The sequence below is a fragment of the Puma concolor genome, chromosome B2, assembly GCF_028749965.1.
Source record: "Puma concolor isolate L17-30 chromosome B2, mPumCon1.1.hap2, whole genome shotgun sequence".
Taxonomy (NCBI): domain Eukaryota; kingdom Metazoa; phylum Chordata; class Mammalia; order Carnivora; family Felidae; genus Puma; species Puma concolor.
Window position 1 is genome coordinate 10,220,357 of NC_141671.1, and position 24,631 is coordinate 10,244,987.

Below are 24,631 nucleotides of genomic sequence, written 5' to 3' on the forward strand. Positions count from 1 at the left end.
ACTGTATATTTCTCATTTTCACTCATGAGTCCAAGAGAAACAAATTTATGTATTTTGAGCCCTTAGGATAAATGGGTTGGAAACATCCTTATCATGAAAGATGCTCACCCCACTTTCATGGCACCCAAAGAGACCCCACGCTTCCTGTGAAGCACCAGATATCATTGTTACTCAGTGAGTTACGACTGCCTTCTTCTCTTTCTTCTTTTTGTTGTCTTTTCTGAAAACAAAATTTTGACTTATTTTCACTCCCTCTGTTCCTTCTTCCTCTGACCTCACCCTAGAATCTACCCCTTCCAGAGATGGAAAAGGAAGATGGATACGGTTGGCAAATGTTTTATTTGTTTTCTTTATTTCATAGAAAGCTTAATTTCACTGGAATAAGAGTAAAGCCCTATTTGTGGAGTCAGTACCGGAGTAATCTTCTATCCGTTGACAGTAGTGAGAGCAGAAAGTAAGCGTGCTGAGTAAGAGCCGCTGGCTGCGATTGTCAACACTGGGTGGGAAGTTCTTCTCTACTTCGACTGTTTTGGCTACGGTCATGCTGCTCTGTCTAGAAACTCATTTCCTTGGACCTCGCGTAGAGCCATGTGCCTGGTCCTGGATCAAGGGGGATTCCTGGGGAGTAGAATACACTTTAGGTTTTTGCTTGTTATCTAATTAGGTTCTATTTTGTCCTATCCTTTTGCAATTTTGCAATTAATGTATGGTCACTGCCAAAAAAAAAAAAAAAAAAAAGAAAGAAAGAAAACAAGAAGGAAAAACCCTGAAAAATGTAACAATGTCAGCCATCATTTAACAGCATATAAATCATGATTGTTAATAGTTATAGTATGTTTTTCTTCTATTCCTTGCGTGTGTTTGCGTGTGTGTGTGTGACAGAGAAAGAGAGAGAGACAGAGAGAGATAGAGAAAAAGAAGAGAAGAAGAAGAAGAAGAAGAAGAAGAAGAAGAAGAAGAAGAAGAAGAAGAAAGAAAAGAAAGAAAGAAAAAGAAAGAAAGGAAAGAAAGAAAGAAAAAGAAAGGAAGGAAGGAAGGAAGGAAAGGTCTGAATTGCTCTTCAGCTAAAAGTCAACTCACATTTCTTAATACTGGGTACAATCAAATTTCGTCTGGCTCTATTCTCATTCATTGGGGCTGAAATCCAGTCTTAGTTATTTTCAGCCTCTTCTCTCTCTTTCCTTAGGCTGGCACAGAACGGCAACATCCTGCCATCCAGGAAATCAGGAAGAGCCTCCGTTCTTCAGTTTATTTAGAGACCATGCTCCCCTCTGCCTCTTGCCCTGTCCCATCCCCGGACCTGCTATGGTTTTCAGACCCGTGGAGCTTAATGCCCCCAGGGGCCTCCCACATACCCCACGCAAAGGCCCCTCCACCTGCGGTTTGCTCTTCCATTAGACTTAAACTTGCAACCTACACTCCCTCCCTGGACGTATTGTCAACCTTCTCATGCTTTTCTCGAAATTCTGAAGAACCTCCCACTCTTCCAGCCCTTCGGAGCGGACACCCTGGCTCTGACCCTCGTAAATACCCAGGCGTTCTTTCTCGCTTGTTTGTATCACGACATTCGAAGGCTCACCTGGGCAACTCCATGTTTAAGATGGCCAGGTCCCAGGTCCTCGGACCGGCCACAGAGCATTTAGCTTCCCAGGAGCTCAGAAGCTCCAGTCTTGACATTTAATCTCTGGAAACCATCCCCAAGGATATACAGTACGCTGCCTCTAGGAGCAGCAGAAGATAGTGAACTTGAACCTTCATATACTATTGCATTAAATGCCAACTCTTTGAAAAACATACAAGCAAAAGCAGTATCAGAATGATGGTATAAATACAAGTTTATAACCCTCTCTCTTTTTAACTAAATCATGATCCTTTTCCCATGCAACTTTTTTTTTCAATTTGCATTGGATAAAATAAGGGGGCAGTTGTTTAGGATGGTAGCTGGCATATGTGTAACCAACTTGCACTCTTAAGTTGGGTTGTCTCAAGTACTTCACAAAGAAATGATACAAGGGGCGCCTGGGTGGCGCAGTCGGTTAAGCGTCCGACTTCAGCCAGGTCACGATCTCGCGGTCCGGGAGTTCGAGCCCCGCATCAGGCTCTGGGCTGATGGCTCAGAGCCTGGAGCCTGTTTCCAATTCTGTGTCTCCCTCTCTCTCTGCCCCTCCGCCGTTCATGCTCTGTGTCTCTCTGTCCCCAAAATAAAAATAAACGTTGAAAAAAAAAAAGAAATGATACAAATCCCTTTTGTAGGGCACCCTGACCTACTGACAACTGGGGAAGATCAGGTTTCCCTTTTTTTTTTTTTTTAAGTTTAGAGAAAGAGAGAGAGCACGTGAGCAGGGGAGAGGGGCAGAGGAAGAGAAATTTTTTTTTTTAATTTTTTTTTTTTTCAACATTTATTTATTTTTGGGACAGAGAGAGACAGAGCATGAACGGGGGAGGGGCAGAGAGAGAGGGAGACACAGAATCGGAAACAGGCTCCAGGCTCTGAGCCGTCAGCCCAGAGCCCGACGCGGGGCTCGAACTCACGGACCGCGAGATCGTGACCTGGCTGAAGTCGGACGCTCAACCGACTGCGCCACCCAGGCGCCCCGAGAAATTTTTTTTTAATGTTTATTTTTGAGAGAGAGAGAGAGAGAGAGCATGAGTGGGGGAGGAGCAGAGAGAGAGGAAGATACAGAATCCGAAGCAGGCTCCAGGCTCTGAGCTGTCAGCACAGAGCCCGACGTGGGGCTGGAACTCACAAACTGTGAGATCATGACCTGAGCCAAGTTGGATGCCTAACCGCCCTTGAAGAGAGAGAATCTTAAGCAGACTCCACACTGAGTCACAACTCTGGGGTCATGACCTGAGGTGAAATCAAGAGTCAGATGCTCAACCAACTGAGCCACCCAGAAACGGGTTTAAAGTTACTGAACACTGAATCAAGAGTTCAGAACTTTTGCTTTGAGCTTTGCTTAACCAACTGTGTTGTGTCTGATGAGCCTAACTGTTCACGAACAGAAGTTGTACCAAAATAGTTTCAATTTGTGTTTTCTTTCTCACTATCCATTCTTGACTGCTCCCCTTTGAGAGTGAAACTGCTTTTCTCCACTCTAGAATCTCAAAGGTGCTGTGACGGCTTAACCAGTTGAATATGGCCGATATTGGACCGTGGCAATTCTGAGTCAAGTTTTGTGAGGGCTGGCAGCTTTCATTTATTGTCTCTGGGGATGCTTGCTCTGGGATACTGCCTCTCAGAACCCAGCCTCCATGCTGTGGGATGCTTGAGTCGCTGGGAGAGGTTCTCTGTAGATGTTGTAGTCAGCTGACCATCTGAGCTCCCAGTTAAAAACCAGCATCTGGGGCCAGCCATGGGAGCCCTCTTGGTGGTTCCAGATCAACCGAGTTCTCAGACCACTACAGGTCCAGCCAATATCAGAACTGCCTACTCAACATATAGAATCTCAAATAATAATGAAACATTTGTTTTTTTGAAGTCAGAAGCTTTTGGGGCACCTGGATGCCTCAGTTGGTTAAGCCCCCAATGTCGGCTCAGGTCATGATCTCGTGGTTCTTGGGTTCAAGCCCCGTGTCGGGTTCTGACAGCTGGGAGCCTGGAGCCTGCTTTGGATTCTGTGTCTCCCTCTCTGCCCCTCCCCCACTCACTCTCTCTCTCTCTCTCTCTCTCTCTCTCTCTCAAACATAAATAAACATTAGAAAAAATAAAGAATGGCATGTAAAAGATGCTAAATGAATTTTAAATCCCACCCTCCTCCTTGGATACTGTGACAGATTGACTTTTCCTAAGATGGCCACGACATCTCCCATCCCTCAGGCTCTTCAGCAATGTGACCTTGCCACTCCCCCATCAAAGACAAAGTCTCATTGCTCTTCCTTTGAAACTGGGCTGGCCTTTGGGACTCACTTGCAAAGAACAGGATTTAGTGGAAGAGATACTATATGATCTGAGGCTGGGCCAGAAAAGGCTGAGCAATGTCTGCCTTGATCTCCTGTTTACCAGATGTTCCATCTCAGAGGGCTTTTTCTGAGGCCCAGGGGCCATGCTGGGGTAAAACAGGGCCACGTGGAGAGACTATCTGCAGGCATGCTGGTCAGCAGCCCTAGCTGAGCTCAGGCACCAGTTATGTGAGTGAAGAAGATTCCAGATGAGTCCAGTCCCCAACGATTGAGTCACTCTCAACCCACTTGAGTCTTCAAGCAGAGACCCAGGATGCTTTGGAGCAGAGACAAGCCTTCCCCAGTGTGCTCTGCTCAAAATCCTGACCTACAGACTCCGTGGCCGTGAGAACATGGTCATTATTTTTATGTCACTAGGTTTGGAGAGTGCTTCGTTACACAGCAGTAGATAGTTAGAACAAATGGGTTCTGAGAAAGAACTACTTTTCAATGAATAATATTATTTTTGAATAGTGTCTGTGGTGAGATTCCAGTATTCTTGGACACAGGTCTTTCTGTTAACTCGGAAACTGAGAGAACACGTAGTTACTAATTGCTTTCTGAATTCATATCACAGGGTTTGGGGAGCTCATCCCTGACTGAAATACTTCTCCACATTTCTAAAATGATGGGTCTACTTTCTTGAAGAATATTTTATTACTTATGGAGAGGATTACTTCTCTTCATCCAGATTTAGTGCAAATGGAAATGTTGGAAAGAAGTGATTTGTTTGATACTCATATCATACATCTGTGAGATACATTTTATTTATTTATTTGTTTTAAAATTTTTTTTAGTGTTTATTTATTTTTGAGACAGAGAGAGAGACAGAGCATGAACAGGGGAGGGTCAGAGAGAGAGGGAGACACAGAATCTGAAGCAGGCTCCAGGCTCCGAGCTGTCAGCACAGAGCCCGACGCAGGGCTCGAACTCACATACCATGAGATCATGACCTGAGCCTAAGTCAGAAGCTCAACTGACTGAGCCACCCAGGCGCCCCTTATTTATTTATTTTTTAATGTTTATTTATTTTCAGAGAGAGAGAGAAAGTGGGGGAGGGGCAGACAGAGAAAGAGAGAGAGAGAGAGGGAGAGAATTTCAAGCAGACTCCGTGCTGTTAGCACAGAGCCTGACGCGGGGCTCAGTCTTGTGAACTGTGAGAACATGACCTGAGCTGAAATCAAGAGTCGGGCACTTAATCAAATGAGTCACCCAGGTATCCTGAGACACAATATTTTAGTAATTAATCAGTGGGAGAGAATGCCTTGGCATATCCAGAGACACTGGCTACCTCAAACATGATGTGTTTTGTGACTTTTAATTACCAGTTATCATTTGTAGGAATAGTTTGCTTCTATGAGGAGGAGTTGGACAAAAACACATCATCACACTGTATGATTCACCCCCACTTTAGTTATTTGTCCCATCGTACCACTTGTTAACAATTAGGCCATGTACGGTTCTTAGATTGGCGACTTGAAAATTATCTAAGGAAGATACTCTTTTTAATTATGTAACTGAGAAGCACTTTTTTTTCTTTTTTTTTTGCTATTTTTCTATCTTGCAGTAATGGAGAAATCATTAAAAATTGGAACACAGTTCGGTTCAATTTAGAGGGGGAATAAGAGGCTGCGTTAATATCCAAAACATTTCCTTTCTTAGACTGTAGTCTTGACAGCCGAGATAATGAAATCTGAGTCTCTGTGGTAGTAAAATAGGTGATGTGGAGGGAAAACAAAGAGGTTCAACAAATGGTTAATGCACGGCTGCCAATTCCGTCTCAGCCGGGACTGAGTACAGGTCCTCAGAAAGTGAGGGGACTGTGGGTAAAGAAAGGGAAAGAGTGGCACTGGAGGGGACACAATGTATGCCAGGCTGATGTCGCCCCTCTTGAAAGCCCAGTGCTGCTCATCCTAGACCAGGAGGAAAGGAAAAAAAAAACTCCAATATTGCCTATCTGGAATCCGAGAATTCTGGCAGTGAGAGCCTATTGCCTGCACCGAAGTCCTGCTTCTGGATCCCCAACTTTCTGATTCTTTGCAACGCTGCCGGGACAAAAGGATTAGATGGGCAGGAAGAAAGTGGCCATGGATCCCAGATCCAGGAAGTCTTTCCAGGTCTCAGACTTCCTGGCGTCATTCTGGTCGCTTCCTGTCCCAATCCTCAGATTTCTCTATCACTTCCTGTCAGGCTGTTTGCTCGGCCGCTAATAATACGCTTTTGTATGAACCTCTCAGATTTTACCTAAGTTGCCTAACTGCAAATTTTTTTAAAAGATGGATATGTGGGGCACCTGGGTGGTTCAGGAGGTTAAGCATCTGACTTGATTTTGGCTCAGGTCACGATCTCACGGTTCATGAGTTCAAGCCCTGCATTGGGCTGGGCTCTGCCCTGCAAGCGTGGAGTCCGCTTGGGATTCTCTCTCTCTTTCTCTCTCTGCCCCTCCCCATGAGTGCACGTGTGCACTCTCTCTCTTCCTCAACATAAATAAATGAACTTAAAAAAAACAAAAAAGAGATGGCTATGGAAAGTTACTTCCTCAGTTGTCCCTTCTATGCCTTGTTCAGGTAGTTCATTAAACTCTGTCAGCTTTTTTTGAATGAAGGGTGTTCCCTGAGGCAAGAAAAGTTCAGTCAACTTAGGATTTTGGCCCTTCCACCATGAAAGCAAGTTGGAATATATTTATACTTTTCTATGTTCTTTTGGGGATATGTGCGCATAGTAAAAATAATCAAAAACCAAATCAAATATTCTCAGGAATGTTTTTTTAATAAAAAATTAAACGTCTTCCTTTAACATTAAATTTGGATTTCTTTTGAGGAGATAATACACGCCTAAGTATTGGTATGTGAGAGCGCGTGTTTGCAGTTATTTTTGTTCCATTAAACATTTCTTTCTGAGCTTGCTTGTCAGTTCAGTCACCAAGCTTCACTAAGCTTTGCTAATTTTGTGAAATTTGGAATAGTGTTTTGCCACGTTAGAGATAATCCCTGAAAGCTTCCTTCTTGCAGATGGCAATAAATCATTCTCTCCACTAAAAGCCTCGATGTCATTTGAAATTTATTACACAGAGTAGGTAGTGGACTTAAAAGCCATTTCACGTGTCTTATTACTTCAATCATCTAATTTATGGGTTTCAGCCGCAATTGCAGTTGGAAAAAGTATTTTCCTTCCCTTGATCAATATGAGTATGGTTTTGCATTCATCCCCACTAACCCTCCTTGCCCGATTTCACCCACTATCTCTCTTGGATTTTATGGCTTCTGCGGCCATTGTTCAGTTTCCATTATTCAAGGTAAGGCAGGTCTAAAATGGAAAGGAAGTGCCAACAAGGCGATGTAGATTGACTAAGCTTTACCAGCTCTTAGCTGCACTTGTCAAAAGATATCTTAGTTATTATTAGTTGAGCAAGCTGCCCTAGGGAAGAGGAAGCTGTCAAAAACTCCTGTGTTTAATATGTACCTCTCTGGCTTCATGGAGAGAAAAATAGGAAGGAAGCCGATTAAACACTGATGAGGTAAGCCTCAGTAACACACTTAACACAAAGAATGATAAGGAATTGCTACTCTTTATTTTGCCATATTGGAGACAGATCTCTTTTCCTTCCGCAATAAATAATCTCTATTCCCATACGCCAGGCATTGTCATCCCTGTGATGAAAGGTAGTATTAGTGGATTAACAAAATGAAGAGGGATATAGGACAGCATGAGTCCCCGTAACAGTCTGAGGTCCCATACCTAAAATATCCCATGTGGGCGTAACAATGATTGAACTACTACAGTGTCCAGGCTTCGCCCTGCCTGGTCTTTGATCACCACCGGGATGGTGGTAAAAGTTAACTGCTATATTCTTTGAGTTCAATGTCAGAAAAATAAGATGTGCTCTCAAATATTCCTATCCTGGGCTGGCCTGAGTACATCCAGACCTTATTGACCTTACCTTTTCCATCCATTCAACCTTATGGGAAAATTCAAAATGTATTCAAAGCCCAGCCCATGCACAATACTGAAAGGCAACTACACTTTCCTCTGTAATTCTCAGCCCTGGGACATGAACATGCTTGTGTTTTGTAGCCCAATACTCCCTTCTTTGTTGCTCTTTCCTCTCATCCCCAATGGGTCTTACCTGGGCGCCCATCGCCCCCTATTCTCCTGTGACCAAAGTTTTGATGGCCTTCAGAACAGCTCTTTCTCCTTCATTTCTTGCTTTGCTGAGAGAGCAAACTCCTACAATAGATGCTGAAAATGCCTTGTACTTGTGTTCTCATCTCCGTTGCATCTATGACATGGACACAAGATACATTTCCTGGTAAAAGGGACAGGAGGGGATGTCTACTAAGAGCTCTTGGAAAATGTTTTACCTAATAGAGTAGACATCGGGGAAGAAATACCTTCCTTCCTCTCTGGATATTGTCATGTGAGCCTGTGGCAGCCGGGACTGCTGTGGCAGCTTGCTAACATGTGGAAAGGGCAAAGTCAGAAAATCACAGCGCCTGGGTCCTTGGTAGAGAGCTGCCTTGTACCTGGAACATGTTGTGTATGAAAAGCAACGTGTGTTTACAGAGGCAGGTGGTATTTAGCAGTTTGGCAAATTGTCTGGAATTTCTAGTGCTGAGATGCACACACCCTGGTCCCTCCATTTGGAGAGGTACGGTTCCTTCTTAGTGGCTCTTGTCCCCTTGGAGTTAAGTCGACTCCTCAGTTTAGGTGGAGAGGTTAAGGCAGAAGTTTCATGGTTCAGATCCATCTGGAAGTTTGCTCATTAAAGACAAGACTCACAGTCTTTAGATATAGGAAGCTCTACTTCTTCTGTTTTTTCTTTTTCTTACGTTGTTGGGTGAATTCTCGCCCCCAATTTAAGGAATACATGATTCCACAATTGTTTGAAGTGTTATAAAGTATAGACAAATGCTTTTTTCTTAAAGTGAACATTGGAAACCAAACATTGCATAATAACATAGTAAAGCTGTGGGCTGATTCACTTATGAATAAATGCAAACATTCTAGATAAACTATAAACAAATTGAATCCAACAACATATTAAGAGAAAAAGCACCTTGACCGCACAGTATCCACACCAGTAACTTAAGAACGGTTTAATATTTTGAGGTATTTAAAATAATTCTCATACTTTAAACTGGAAGAGAAAAATCATGTAAAGCATTCCTAGTCGTGCCAAAAAAAAAAAAAAAAGTCATTGAACAACGTTTTGTACTATTCTGCATAAGATAGGAACAATGAACATGATGTATAAATAGATAAGTGGAGATCCTGATAATAATCCAGTGTAATAAGAAACTGTCATGAGTTAAAGAGAAGAAAGATAAAACTTGAACTTTTTGGAGAAGGATGTATGCTATATGTGAAAGTTACCATTTTACAACCAGAAGATGGATTTGCATTTCAATTCTCCCACCTGCAATCTGTAGTAAGACCCTACATCACTTCACCCTTGGATTTCAGACATTTCATCTGAAAAATGAGGCTCATGACGGCTGCCATAGAAGGATTAATGTGATTAAAAATATATCTAATTTATACTGGGTTTGCATAAATGGGTGTTTAAAAAATATATTACCTATTCTGGAGTTTTAGCCACTCAAACATATTGAAAAAAAATGGCGGGGGGAGGGATTGGAATTTGAACATATACTTAGCTGAAGTCAATAAATGTGTAACATGTCTTGCAAATAATCCAGTCCCATGAGTACTTTCTCCTTCTGATAATTCCAGATAAGGTCTTCAGTGATAAAAGTTTCAAAAACTTTGTTGGATACATACTTTTTGTCACTGGTTTCCAGCTGAAAGAAGATATACGTACTTGGAGAATGTGCTGCAATCTGTTGATGTGGGGTCCATGTCATTGCCCAGATGATAGACACATTCAGCTCCCTGGATGATCATCTATGGAGCCCCTTCCCCTTCCTTTGGTTTCACTGGCCTCTGCCTCTCCAGTCAAGCACTGATAATTTATGGAAGATTGGAGAAGCAGTTAATTTTTTTTCCTTCCTCCCACAACTCTCTTCTGAAACTGCAAATTAATTTCCATAACATAGCTCCACAATTTTTCTGAGACTGTGATTCTATTTACCCAGAGTGCAGCATGGAGAGGAAGGAGGAATGCAGATCACTCCATCCAGGGGTCCACGTTGAGTTTAGACACGTTCATATTTTCATGAAAGCAAATCGTGTGTTTTGTATTTCCATAGTTTTAATTTCGTTTTGTTCGGATACCTTATCACATCAATAAGCATGATCTCTTTTACGAGCCAATAGTGATCCAAGAAATTGGGCATCTGAGGATCTTTGGGTCTAAAAAATGTCTTCATTTTAGGGAAGATATTTAGTAAATTTCTCCAACAAAATTTTATAATGTCTGAATATAGTAAAATGAAATAAATGACCACATTCTACTCTAATTCCTTAACAATATCCCCTAAATTCTCCTTGGTAATTTATAGTTTTTATCTCGTTGTTCATCCCATCATGTAAAGAGTAGGTCTTGCAAAGTTGGCAAAACACAGTCTCTTGGCAAGCCATGAAATATAAACTGTGGCCACCAACCATCACTTTTGAGCATAATACATTTTTTTCTTTTTGTTCTTGGTGCCTCATCCACGACGTGAATTGAATTCAGCTTTTCTGTATTTAGATCAAACTTCTCATATTTCTTGCTCATAGGCACATTGGCCATAGATATTCTTGTATGCTAAAATTATTTAACATTTCTTCTTGCTAAAACTCTCGAGCAGACCACATCCAGGGGTCTATTAATAGAAACAAATCCATTGTATCAAAATATCTTTTCCTGATGATAAATAAGAGGAAATTTAGGGAATGCATAAAAAGAGAAGAAAACAGCAATTGTTTGTGGTTTCACTATTCAGAGGTAACTGAAAGGTGTTTCATCTTTTTTCCCACCTTTTATGCAATGGACATGTTTAGGGTATACGAATATCTCTATCTACACATCTATACTTTCTATTTATGTCGGAAAGTGTGAGAAGAGGGCCTCTCTTGGCTTTTCCCAAACAGTAAATCTTAGCTTGCCGTGTGCTTCATGAATTCACTGACAAACACTAGCTTTCTGTCATACCTTCACTATTTTTTTGAGTAATTCATTTTGCTAATATTTTATTCAGGGGTCCGAAAGTCATAGGAATCTTCTCAACAACTAATCTCTAAATCTCCTCTACGTTATTAGCTCATTTATGTAATTCTTTTAGAAAAATAGGAGACGTTCAGACTCCCAGTATTACATACTGGCTGCGTAAGGAAGCACACACTATCTTCACATATGGGTAGACAAATATTTTACCTGATTCTTGGGCATCAAGACCTCATAAACATAAGAGCTGGATCTCACCGATGATCAAGTTTAATGTTCCCATTTTACAGATAAAATTACTCCGGGAAAAGTCTCTTTTTTTTTTTTCTTCAAGCTTTTATTTAAATTCTAGTTAGTTCGCGTATATGGTATAATTTCGGACTCAACTCCAAAGCATAAGTTACAGTGAAAAAATGGTTGCTAAATCTTCTCTTTTATGGGGTTAGAAGAACTCTGAGAGGATGCATTGATCAAGAGGTTTATCTGATCTCCAAGGGGCTTCTTTTCTTTTTTTTTTTTTTTTTATTTAAGTTTACTTATTTATTTTGAGGGAGAGACAGTGGGGGGGGGGCGCGGAGAGAGAGAATCCCAAGCAGGCTCCCCTCCATTAGTGCAGAGCCCGATGTGGGGCCCAAAACCACAAATCATGAGATCATGACCTGAGCTGAAATCAAGAGTCGGATGCTTAACCAACTGAGCCACCCAGGTGCCCCTCCAAGGGACTTTCTTAAGTGCCACGTTCATTTGGACTGCCATTTAGCCCTGTCTCCTGTCTGGTTGCTTGACTGCAGTTTATGGGGATACTGAGTTAGGAACAGAGTGGATGGGAACAGAGATGCAGGGAAGGGTTAGTCCTGAAGTCTACCCATGAAGAAAAGACCAGTTGCCACAGTACAAACTGAGAGTCCTTTATTATCCTGCGTTGGGTCTCTTGATAGTATGACAATATGTTTGCACAGCGTATTTAAAAATCCCTGAAGTAGATAACAAAACATTTTAATGAAAAATTCCTTAAGGTGGAACAAATATTTGAGAGCCACCATCACTTTATTTGGAACAAGAAGATAATAAGGATTTAATTAAAAATTCCTTAAGAAGGTACCAACTTTTGAGTGCTCCTCCTCAGTAGTCAGATTTCATTTATGTTGAAAAAAATGTGCTTTCTGTGTGAGAGCTAATTATAATCTTAAATATTCCTAGCATCATTAATAAAATATCATTTTAATATTCTGTAGTTTATACATAAACATTCAAAATATTATTAGATATTTCCACAGGGCAGAAGCAAGTTTGTATTCAGCTGCTTAAGACTTTCATGAACCTATGACTAAAAGAAAAATTCCCACCACAGTTTGACCTACTTTTCTTTTCCAAAAAGGACTACCTATGTTGGGTGACTTAGACACATTTCCTTCCAGAGTAGCTAGACTGTCTTAGCTTGTTTGTTCAGTACTCTCAGTGATGGTGGTATTAACAACAATAACACTTAAAAACTCCCCTATTTGGGAATTTATGAAAATTTATGTTAAAATTCTGTACAAACGGTATGTAGTAAAAAGCTTGCCTAAAAATATTAATCTTGCAAACAGGCTTTTAAATGCCATCTTCTTTCTGCCGAAGCACTTTGAACCCTGAAAGCATGGTATTTAGCACGGTATATTGTAAACATATGTTTATTTGTTTTTCTCCTCCATTGGACTGACCTACTCGAGGACCTGAAAAACCTTTTATTCATCCTTTTGTCCTGATGTCTTAGTACGGTGCCCACCACAAAGTACACATTCAATATGCATTGATTGACTTGAAATAAATGAGTATTTTTAAGCACTTGGGAAATAACCATTTGTATATATAAAACACCATAATTGAGTGAGCAGAAACTAACCCTCATAAGCTGGTGCTTTGATATGTTAATGTAAGACAATTCTTACCTATTCATCACAAAAGAGAGGATTCAGTATCAGACAGATCTGGCATCTCCTTCGGTGTCTATTAGCTGTGTAGGTGGACAAATTAGCAAAGCACTATAAACCTTAGTTTTTTCATATATGAAATGTAGTTATTAATTGTACCTTACTGATTTGTAAGGACCAAGTGAATTAATGTGTGTAAAGTGTTTAGCATCATATCTGCCACCTAATAAGCTCTCAATAAATGTCATTACCTGGACATTCTACTTGCATATCCAAGTTAATTCATTTATAATTTTTGTCTTTTAACATTTTTTTGGGCAAATGGCTAGTAATTAGAATATTCATATGTCACATTGTTAGAAATACTCTTTATATGGGGATTCTCCAGGTTCTAGATAAACTTCATATGTATACCCATATATATGTATATGTGTATATATATGTATACGTATGTATACATATGTACGTATGTATATATATGTATATACAAATATACACATATATTTCTGTATGAGGCTGTATTGTATTTATGATTATATTTGATGTTTCCTTTTTTTAAGTTTTTTTTTTTTTTGGTTTGTTTATTTAAGTAATCTCTGCAACCAATGTGGGGTTCGAACTCACTACCCCGAGATCAAGAGTCACTCTTTGAACTGAGCCAGCCAGGTGCCCCTTGATGTTTTCTCACATAAGACTGTGACTACTGTGCTCTTTTGACAAGTTGCATAAAATTGCACAAAATATTTGTTTCCGTATTTTCTTTTCCTTTCTCTTATAGTGTGAATTTTTAAAAGTATACCTTTAAATCATCTGATACTCATTTTGTGCATGCTGAAAGGTCCGGCTGATGGAAGGCTTGTGCGTTACTTTGTCAGTCTTGTACCTGCTTAGACGTACAAGGAGGTTCGTCACCCAGCAGTCACATTACCATAGAAGAATGCCTGATACTTTAAGTCATCAAAGGTATACTCGTCGTTGAATGGTTGAATTTTCTTAAGGAATAAATGGAAACGAGATTTCCAGGCTGATAACAATTGTGATGCCAAATCACAAATTAGTGCCCCTCCTCCCAAATCTTAATAAGTAGACATTTCAGTAAGAACCAAATTGAATCATTTTCCTTCAGGCTTTTTTTTTTTTTTTCCTATTTAAATTGATAGTCTCTCTTTTATATAAATGTGATCCTCTTGATCATAAGAAAGGACACAATTTCTTCCAGTCTGAATTGATGCTTTTGGAGAATTTCTCCTTTAATATGTCTGCTTTAAAAGCAACTTCTGGGGAATCACTGGAATCTACTCTTGAAATGATTATAGCCCTGATGCTAACTTACAAATTAAAAAATAAATAAGTAAATAATAATAAAAAACTAAAGTAAATAAAATAAAAAATAAGTAAATAAAATAAATAAAACAAAAAATGGTGAATTTTATGTTATGTGAATTTCACCTCAGTAAGATTTTTTAATCTTAAAATAAAATAAAATAAAATAAAATAAAATAAAATAAAATAAAATAAAAACAACTTCTCTGGATGCCTGGGGATTCAGTCAGTTGAGCATCTGACTTCGGCTCAGGTCATGATCTCGTGGTTCAGGAGTTCAAGCACCCTGTTGGGCTCTGTGCTGACAGCTCAAAGCCTGGAACCTGCTTCAGATTCTGTGTTTCCCTCTCTCTCTGCCCCTCCCCCACTCACGTTCTGTCTCTCACTCACAAATAAACATTAAAAAAAAAAATTAAAAAAAAACCAACTTCTGTTTTTATACCACCAACTCATGGATATCCCAGAAAATAGAACAAAACTTTACACAGATTATTGAAAAATCAGTTCGTCAACGAGACTTCCGTTTTAACCAATGTATGCCATGAGCATTGCTAACAAAGCTGAAAAAGATTTGCATTTTTTTTCTTTGCTTTGGAAATAGGGCCAAAACTCCATACAAAAGTCTAAAATGAAGCAAAGCTCTCAGACAGCTCCCAACCTGGGATCAACCTCCGTGTAACTTCACAGCGGCTGAACCAGAGTTTTCAATGTGGAGATTTAGATGGATAAGCTTGGAAATCTTTATAGAATTCAACCTTCCAAATAGAAAGTTGGAGTTACAGCAGATCTCAAACTTCATTTCCTGTGAGCAAAAGAATACATTTTTCTCCTAGGGACAGAGTGCACTAGGAATTTATGCAGGGGACAGGCAAGGGTCTAAGAATGACAAATGGTATTTCTTAAATCCTCAAGAGACTTGCAGAATCGTGCAGCCCGAAGGAGCCTTCCGTGTGTCTTCTGATTTTCAGGAAAACATATTTTTTAAGCCACTGCAGGAGAGGTGACATTTCATTTTCTCCATAAAAGACTCTCTTGGAAGGTTATTTTATAGTTTCTTTCTCAGAACCATTCCAAAGAGGTTTTTCTTAGTCCAGACAGGACTCATATCTCTTATGAAAGATGGAGAGAGGGTGGGCTAGGTTATTCAGGGCTTGGGGAACGTGTAAGAGAGTAATTTAAAGTTTTTCCTTTTATCACTGGAGTTCCATCTATCTCCTTCTAAAGTTACAGAGCCAAAGCTGAAGGGTGATTTTCAGGTAGTCCAGGGGATATGAAACATACCATTGCCTGCTTCGAAATTGTTTTCCTGGTGCCTGTGTATCTTCCCACTGTGCGTGTGCTTATTAGTTGCACGCGAATGCTTGTAGTGATAGAAAATGCCCAGCAAGCGTGACATCAGCTCTTGACCTGCAAGCCATCATTAACACATCAAGCCACTTTTTCTCTCTGAGCTCAGGAGCCCGAATCAAGCAGCTATTACAAATCAGTCAGCACTGTCATAGTGGATAAAATCTGATCATCCCGGCCCTAGATTTCAATCAGCCACATACTCTTGTCAGGGACCAGAAGTCTAAGGATTTCAATCCAGCATGGACCTCAGAATCTAGACGAAAGCCCTGAGTGATCTTCCTCAACTTTCCAAGCATTAGTAATAATGCCCGGGTAATAATAAGTGTTGATACATTTATTTTTGGACATCCTTTGCAGTCTACAGTTGTACAAAAAGGCTAAGACATTGGGTCAAGAAAATAGCATCTTTTGTGGATAAAGATAATTACAGGGACAACTATAGATGTGCTATTCAATCGAACTCTCTGTGATGACCACATGATTCTGTGCTGTCTGGCCACATGTAGCTCTTGAGCACTTGAAATGTGGTTAGTACAACTGAGGAACTGAGTTCTTAATTTTAGAGAATTTAAATTTAAATAGCCTCATATTGCTAGTGACTCTACTCTAGTATTGGACGGGGAATTTCTATAGAATGCTTCCATGGAACGCATCCCACGATCTGATCTACAATATTCTGATTGGGGCACCTGGGTGGCTCAGCGGGTTAAGCGACTGATTTCAGCTCAGGTCATGATCTCACAGCTCGTGGGTTCTAGCCCCGAGTCGGGCTCTGTGCTGACAGCTCAGAGCCTGGAGCCTGCTTCCGATTCTGTGTCTCCCTGTCTCTCTTCCCCTCCCCTGCTCATGCTCTGTCTCTCTCTCTCTCTCTCTCACAACTAAATAAACAGTAAAAAAATAAAGTAAAATATTCTGATTAAAGTATGTTTCCTTTTCTGATAGAAGCCTATTTAAAATGTATGTTACAAAAAAAATAATCATAAAGCCTGGAATTGTATGCTTTGAAAGTGTTTGGAAATGGGTGATATATATATATATATATATATATATATATATATATATATATATATATATATATTTTTTTTTTTTTTTTTTTAATCATGAAATACAAAAGTTGTGGGCTAGTTCCTAAGAAATGATTCATGTGAATTTGTTAAAAAAGAAAGAGAGAGAGAGACATGGTATTTCCAAATGTATTCTGCTTATTATAAAGGTATATGCAGTCTCCTTATAAGCTGTGAGAACATACGATTTGCAGCAGAAACTCTTCCGTATTTTTGTTCTTATATCATCTGGTACATGGTAAGCATTCATTTTCTATTTTTAAAAGAATGAATAGAATTTATCAGGCTCTCTCCCCCACAGAAGGTATCTCTCCCAATCTGCTAAGGAACAGTGAGAGATTAAACAGGAAAGGAAAGAATGGTTCTGTAACAACACATCATTTTCTTGTTGCCAAACTGCCCGCTGGATGATCCGCTCACTGCAGGAATTCAAAAGAAATTAAAGCACAAACTTTGACCAGCAGCATTTCTTGCCATACATACAACCTTTGCCCCAGGAGTAACGTCAAGCTGTAGCCAGTTAATTTGTGCTTTGTTATCAGGTTGTCCCTGTGCTGAACAGAAATTCCAAGCAGCTAGGCTTTAACTGAAAACGAACTAAGGGGAGGGGCTGCCTGAGAAAAACGTAATGTGGGATGATTAAACAGAAAATGTTGCTTGTAGTTTTCTTCACCAGGAAGAACGGCTCTGCAATTCATCTCCTTGAAGAGGTGAACTCTTAATGAGCAAATGATTAGCATGAATCCTAGACTAGACCTAACATGTTCTGGACCAAATTAACACAGGCTTGGAACCCTCTCCTACTGAGGCAGAAATCCAGGTTCCTGTCTAACAGCAGAGGGGTTATGGAACGTTCTCAGGGTAGGTGCCTCCAGCCCTCCATGGACGGAGACTGGATATGCTTGCAAGTCTGTTCAGGACTGAGTCCTGTTCGTGATTATTGAGCAACACATTGATTCTCAACTCCGTCTATTAAGTCATCTCCAGAACTTGTTTGTTTATATCATCCTTATAGTCTGACCTAAAACTTCAGACACTTAGTATCCAGCTAAAAAAATATTCCTAGGCTGTTTGCATATGATGTCTCTAGGATCATGTGATGACAAAAATCTGTAATAATACATACCTTTCAAAAAAGCCAGACTTATGGCAAAGAATTCATGTTGATGATGGGTGAATAGCTTGAATTTCTTAGAAAGTTTTTCTACCTTCCGAATTGTATACCTGGTGTCAGATACAAACTAATATGTCAGATACAAACTAATATGAAATGTGAAATGGTAAAATCTGCCTTTTTATCAAGGTGTGGATGCAAGTTAGGGAGACCTTATGCCATCAAAATTTTCTAAGGAGGTTGCATAATATAATTGGGTATTTCTAAGGGCAGATGGCTGAGAGGCTCAGCATTTCAAATTGCTTTAATGACTGGTAATGTGTCATAGATAATGAAGATGATTTCAGCACTGCCTAGTAGTGGCATAATTTAGGGCACAGACTCACAATTGGACAAAAATCCTGAAATAGGCTCATGGTCAGTTTAAATAAAAAAAATCGCGGACTTTCACACGGTCACGTAATGTCTTGTCTCCCATTTTAACATCAGGGATTCCTAAATTTTTGCTTACCTCTATGTTTTAGATGACACTGTAAGCGGTTGGTGTCCCGATGCCATCTGGCACATAAGAGCGAACGTGGATCCATTACCATATGGTGTAATGCTAGCAGAACAAAGAATGGTTTCATTTCTTCGTAACTTGCTGACGCAAGTAAAGCCAAGGCTGATGTTTTGGAAAGTTCTTCATACTGGTGAGTCTGATATTGGGGGATGACCCTCTAAGTCCTGGGGATAGTCCTCAGGAAGATTTGAGCACCCACTCTTTTGTGGGGGAGAGTAAGATCACTGCATCTTTGTATCTGTTATTTTCGTTGGTGGTTGTATTCATTTTCTCTTGCTGCAAAAATTCCCACAAACTCAGTGACGTAAAACAATATTCATTTGATTGTTTGTTTCTCATCTCCACGGGTCCTGTGGGTCAGAAGCCTGGACACAGCTGGTTCCAGTGCAGCCAGCTGTGGCTCAGCTGGTTTCTCTACTTAGGATCCCACAAGACTGAAATCAAGGTGATGGGAGGGCTGCATTCCTTTCTGAAGGCTCTGGGGAAGAATCTGTCCAAGCACATTTGGGTTGTGGGTGGAATTCTGCTGCCTCAGTATTTGAGAGCTGCTGGCTGGCTGTCAGCCAGGGGCAGCCCTTAGCATCTAGAAATCTCTCTTCCACTATTGTGCATGGTCCCTTCACATCTCAGAACCACAGTGGCGACGTGTCAAGTCCTTCTCACACTTGGGATCTCTCTGATCTTTCTTTCTACTGAATCTCTCTGACTCTAGCTAGGGAAGGCTCTTTGTGCTGTAAGGGCTCATGTGATAAGGCTGGATCCACCTGGACAGTTCAGGTCTACCTGTCTGTCTGCGTTCTGTCTACCTTGAAGTTCTTAACGTTAACCTATCTGCAAGTCCTTTTGCCATGTAAGGTAACACATTCTGTGTTTTAGGGATTGGGGCATGGTCATTGGGAAGCCATTATTCTGGCCACCACCGCAATGATCAGGATCAATAGTTTATATTAATCGTAGCTTTAAAAGTTTACTTTTACCTCTCACAGTCTCTGTCTCACTCTGTCTTTCATTTAGAAACCTGGAGTAAAACCTGGAAAAAAAAAAAAGCAAGAGCTTTTCTGTCTCGTTCTATAAGTTTATTCGCTTACAGTTTCCTCATCAACACAATTTAGGCATTTGTTATTAAATCTGGAATCTGAGAATCAAGCTCCCTGTGAAATAACGAACAATTCAAGGCCAAGAAAATTATAAATTTAATGAGATTAAATAAGAATGCCCCTGGATATGGAAACAATTCCTGTATTACAGCCATTGTTACAGTTATTAGCGTTTTAAAAACTACAAATTTAGTAAAGGCTGCCATATTTGCAAGAACAACCAGGAGTTAATTATCCATAGGCATGAAATTTGGGTGCCGATTAAATTCCTATTCATAGTTTATTTCAGTGTCCATAGAACCTCACTTCTAGAAATGAGTATAGGGCCAGGTTAAGCGTATTTACGGTGATACAACCTTGCTTGGAAGGATACCAGTGACATTGGGACACTGGGATGCTGGCATTTTGTTTTTTTCAAGCTATACTTTGTGCTAATTAGTGTGTGCAGGCTTTCTACTTCTCTTTGGTAATTTATATTTTTCTAGAAAACTGTCCCTATCATACAAGTTTTCAAGATTCTTGGTAATTTTGAAATGTTCTGTTACAACTTAAAGGATTAAAACTTTTTTGTTGTTGTTGTTTTTAAGTGTTTATTTATTTATTTTTGAGAGAGACAGCATAAGCCCGGGAGGACAGAGAGAGATGGAGACAGAGAATCTGAAGCAGGCTCCAGGCTCTGAGCTGTCAGTTCAGAGCCCATGGGCGTGGCTCAAACCCAGGAACTGTGAGATCATGACCTGAGCCGAAGTCGGATGCTTAACTGACTGAGACACCCAGGCACCCCCAAAATTAAAAATATCTTGATTTGGGGCACCCTGGACAGCTCAGTTGGTTAAGTTGGTTAAGAGCCAACTTTTTATCTTGGCTCAGGTCTTGATCTCAGTGCTCATGAGATAGAGCCCTGTATGAGGCTCTGCACTAACAGTTACAGAGCCTGCCTGGAGTTAATTCTCTCTCTCTCCCTCTCTCTCTCCCCCTCCTCCACTAGTGTTAGCTCTCTCTCTCTCTCTTTCAAAATAAATAAATACGCTTAAAAAATATTTTGATTTGGGGCGCCTGGGTGGCGCAGTCGGTTAAGCGTCCGACTTCAGCCAGGTCACGATCTCGCGGTCCGTGAGTTCGAGCCCCGCATCAGGCTCTGGGCTGATGGCTCAGAGCCTGGAGCCTGTTTCCGATTCTGTGTCTCCCTCTCTCTCTGCCCCTCCCCCGTTCATGCTCTGTCTCTCTCTGTCCCAAAAATAAATAAAAAAACGTTGAAAAAAAAAATATTTTGATTTGTAGAGACATTTATTTACTTGTGTTTCATTTTGAACTTATTTATTGTTGTTCTTATTACCACTTAATGTTCTTTTCTTTAACATATTCACAAAAGTATTTCATTAGTGTTTTAAGTGATGCACGGGTTTGCTTTAATTCATTCTTTTTTTTTTTTTTTTTGGTATGCTTATTATCATTTCGGGGTTTTATCTTTACTTCTTACCATTGCTTTACTTGGGTTCATTTTGTTACTCCTTTTGTAGTATATTCTGTAGAAATATCAATTTATTTAATCTGTAGTGTTTTTTTTTTTTTTTTTTTAATTTTTTTTTTTTCAACGTTTATTTATTTTTGGGACAGAGAGAGACAGAGCATGAACGGGGGAGGGGCAGAGAGAGAGGGAGACACAGAATCGGAAATAGGCTCCAGGCTCCGAGCCATCAGCCCAGAGCCTGACGCGGGGCTCGAACTCACGGACCGCGAGATCGTGACCTGGCTGAAGTCGGACGCTTAACCGACTGCGCCACCCAGGCGCCCCTAATCTGTAGTGTTTTGAAGAAGTTATTTTATGTGTGTAAATTCTCCTCCAAGGGCCATATACAGCCTTTATCCCACTGGCTTTGATATAGAGTATTTTTTCACATTATTAAATATTATGCAATTTTCATTTTGTTTTCCTGCTCAACTCATTAATTACTGACACACGGGAAAAATCTTAGGGATATGGAGTTAGGAGGGAAGAGGTTGTTTTCTTTTTTTTTTTTTTTAACGTTTATTTATTTTTGAGACAGAGAGAGACAGAGCATGAACGGGGGAGGGGCAGAGAGAGGGAGACACAGAATCTGAAACAGGCTCCAGGCTCTGAGCTGTCAGCACAGAGCCCGACGCGGGGCTCGAACTCATGGACCACGAGATCCTGACCTGAGCCAAAGTCAGCCGCTTAACCGACTGAGCCACCCAGGCGCCCCAGAGGTTGTTTTCTTGTTGATTTCTAGTTTTATTTTGTGTAATGTAGCCATCTTGGTACTAATAGTGTGGAATTTGTTGAGACTTCCTTTGTGTCTAGAGCAGTCTTTGTGAATGGTCTTTGTGTATCTGAGAAGAATGTACATTCCTTGTTTCTAGGGATGCAAAGTTCTATTACAAATCGTTACAGCAAATTTGTTCATTATTTTGTTCAAATCTTCTACATCCTTGCTTTTTTTGGCTACTTGATCTGTCAGTATATGACAGATATGCACTATGATTATGGATTTGTCTGTTTCTCCTTGTGTTTCTATCAGGTTTTGCTTTATATATATGTCTTAAGCTTTATTTGGGTTCATTCCAGTTCAAAAATTTCTATCATTATTACATTTTTCCATTTATTGATATATAAGATGTCTCTCTGTGTTCCTTGGATTCTGTTTTGTCAGATTTAATATCATTATACCTTCTCCTTTTTTTTAGTATTTGACTGGTTTGCACTTTTTTCCATTCCCTTGTTTTCAGTCTCCCAGATTCCCCTCTCCTTCAGCTATGTGCATTTTATAAAAGCCTCTTTTTGCCTACTATTTTATATTCTGAGATTCTCTCAGAATGAACATTTACTACAGTTATTAAGATCTTTAGTCTTATGTCTGGTGTCTTTTTTCCTGTGTTTTCAATGTATAGGAACAGCTTAGAGCTATTTCAGGTTGGGTTCGAGACCACCACAATAAAGCAAATATTGCAATAAAATGAGTTAAATGAATTTTTTGGTTTCCCAGTGTGTATAGAAGTTGTATTTACTCTATACGGTAGTGTATTAGGTGTGAAATAACATTATGTCTGAAAAACCAGTGTAGGTAGCTTAATTTAAAAAGACTTTATTGCTGGGGCGCCTGGGTTGCTCAGTTGGGTAGGCGTCCAACTCTTCGTTTTGGCTCCAGTCATAAGGATGCTGTGTGTTACCACTTCACCCACAGTAGAACTTCTTTGAGAATTGGAGTCCATTCTCTCAAACCCTGCCGCTGCTTGATCAACAAAGTTTATGTGATATTCTACATCCCTCGTTATCATTTCAACAATCTTCACAGCGTTTTCCCCAGGAGGAGATTCCATCTCAAGAAGCCACTTTCTTTGTTCACCCTTCAGAAGCACCTCCTCACCCATTAAAGTTTCATCATGAGGTTGTGGTAATTCAGACTCAACTTGAGGCTCCACTTCTGGCTGTTTCCATTACATGCGCGGTTCTTTCCTCCCCTGGAGTCAGGAACCCCTCAAAGTTATCCGTGCAGGTTGGAATCAACTGCTTCCAAAGTCCTGTTCATGTTGATATTTTGACCCCTTCCTATGAATCATGAATGTTCTTCGTGGCATCTAGAATAGTGAATCCTTTCCAGAAGATTTTTAATTTACTTCATTAAGATCCACCAAAGGAATTACCATCTGTAGCAGCCTTATAAAATGTATTTCTTCAATAAGAAGATTTGAAAGTCAAAATGACCCCTTGGTCCTTGGACTGCAGAATGGATATTGTGTTAGCAGACATGAAAATAATATTTATCTCACCGTCCATCTCCACCAGCTCTGGGTAACCAAGTGCGTTGTCAACAAAAAGTAATATTTTGAATGGGATCATTTTTTTCTGAGCATTAGATGATTACAGTGGGCTTAAGATATGCAGGAAACCAGCTCGTAAGCAGATTTGCTGTCATCCAAGCTTTGTTGTTCCTTTTCTAGAGCACAGGCAGAGTAGATTTTAGCATCATTCTTAAGGGCCTTATGATTTTTGGAATGGTGAATGAGCATTGGCTTCAACTTCAAGTCAGCAGCGGCATTAGCCCTAACAAGAGAGTCAGCCTGTCCTTTGAGGCCAGGCATTGACTTCTCTCCAGCTCTGAAAGTCCTGGATGGCATCTTCTTCTAATAGAAGGTTGTCTTGTCTATATTGAAATTCTTATGGTAACCACCTTCGTTAACTGTCTTAGCTAGATCTTCTGGATAACTTGCTGCAGCATCTCCATCAGCGTTCGATGATTTACCTTACACTTTGCTGATTGGAAGATGGCTTCTTTCCTTAAACCTCCTGAACCAACCTCCCCTAGCTTCAAACTTTCCTCCTGCGGCTTCCTCACCTCTCTCAGCATTCACAGAACTGAAGAGAGTTAGGGCCTTACTTTGGATGAGGCTTTGGCTTAAGGAAATGTTGGGGCTGGTTTGCTCTTCTGTCCAGACCACTCAAAGTTTCTCCCTATCAGCAAAAAGCCTGTTTCCCTTTCTTATCATTTGTGTGTTCACGGGCGTAGCACTTTTCACTTCCGTCAAGAAGTTTTCTTTGTGTTCATGACATGGCTGACTGGTTGGTGCAAGAGGCCCCACTCTCAGTCTGTCTCAGCTTTCAACACGCCTTCCTCACTGAGCTTAATCATTTCTAGCTTTCGATTTCAAGTGAAAGATGTGTGATTCTTCTTTCATTTGAACACGTAGAGCCCACTGTTGGATGATTAATTGGCCTAGTTTCAATACTGTCGTGTCTCAGAGAATAGGGAAGGGAGAGAGAATGGGAGAATGGTTGGTCAGTGGAGCAGTCAGAACACACGCATTTATCAATCAATTCTGCCATCTTACGTGGGTACGGTTCGTGGTGCCCCAGAACAATTACAAGAGTAACGTGAAAGATCAGAGCCGCTGATCATAAATCACCACAACAAATATAATAAGGAACAAGTTTGCAATGTTGCAAGAATCACCAAAACCCGACACAGAGACATGAAGTGAGCAAACGCTATTGGAAAAATGGCGCTGAAAGACTGGTCGGATCCAAGGTTGCCACAAACCTTGTAAAGCAAAACAAAACAAAACAAAACAAAACACAACAAAACACTGCAGCATCTGTAGAGTACAATAAAATGAGGTATGCCTGTAGTGTGCTTTGTCA

General features: G+C 40.4%; 1 long non-coding RNA gene across 1 annotated transcript in view; it reads left to right on the plus strand.

Annotated features, from left to right (window-relative positions):
- Positions 1-24,631, plus strand: part of LOC147580718 (uncharacterized) — a 188,084-nt gene that overhangs the window by 74,437 nt on the left and 89,016 nt on the right. The window contains exon 3 of the long non-coding RNA XR_015251032.1: positions 18,339-18,506. This is a non-coding gene — a long non-coding RNA (uncharacterized LOC147580718). The remainder of the gene's footprint in view (positions 1-18,338; positions 18,507-24,631) is intronic.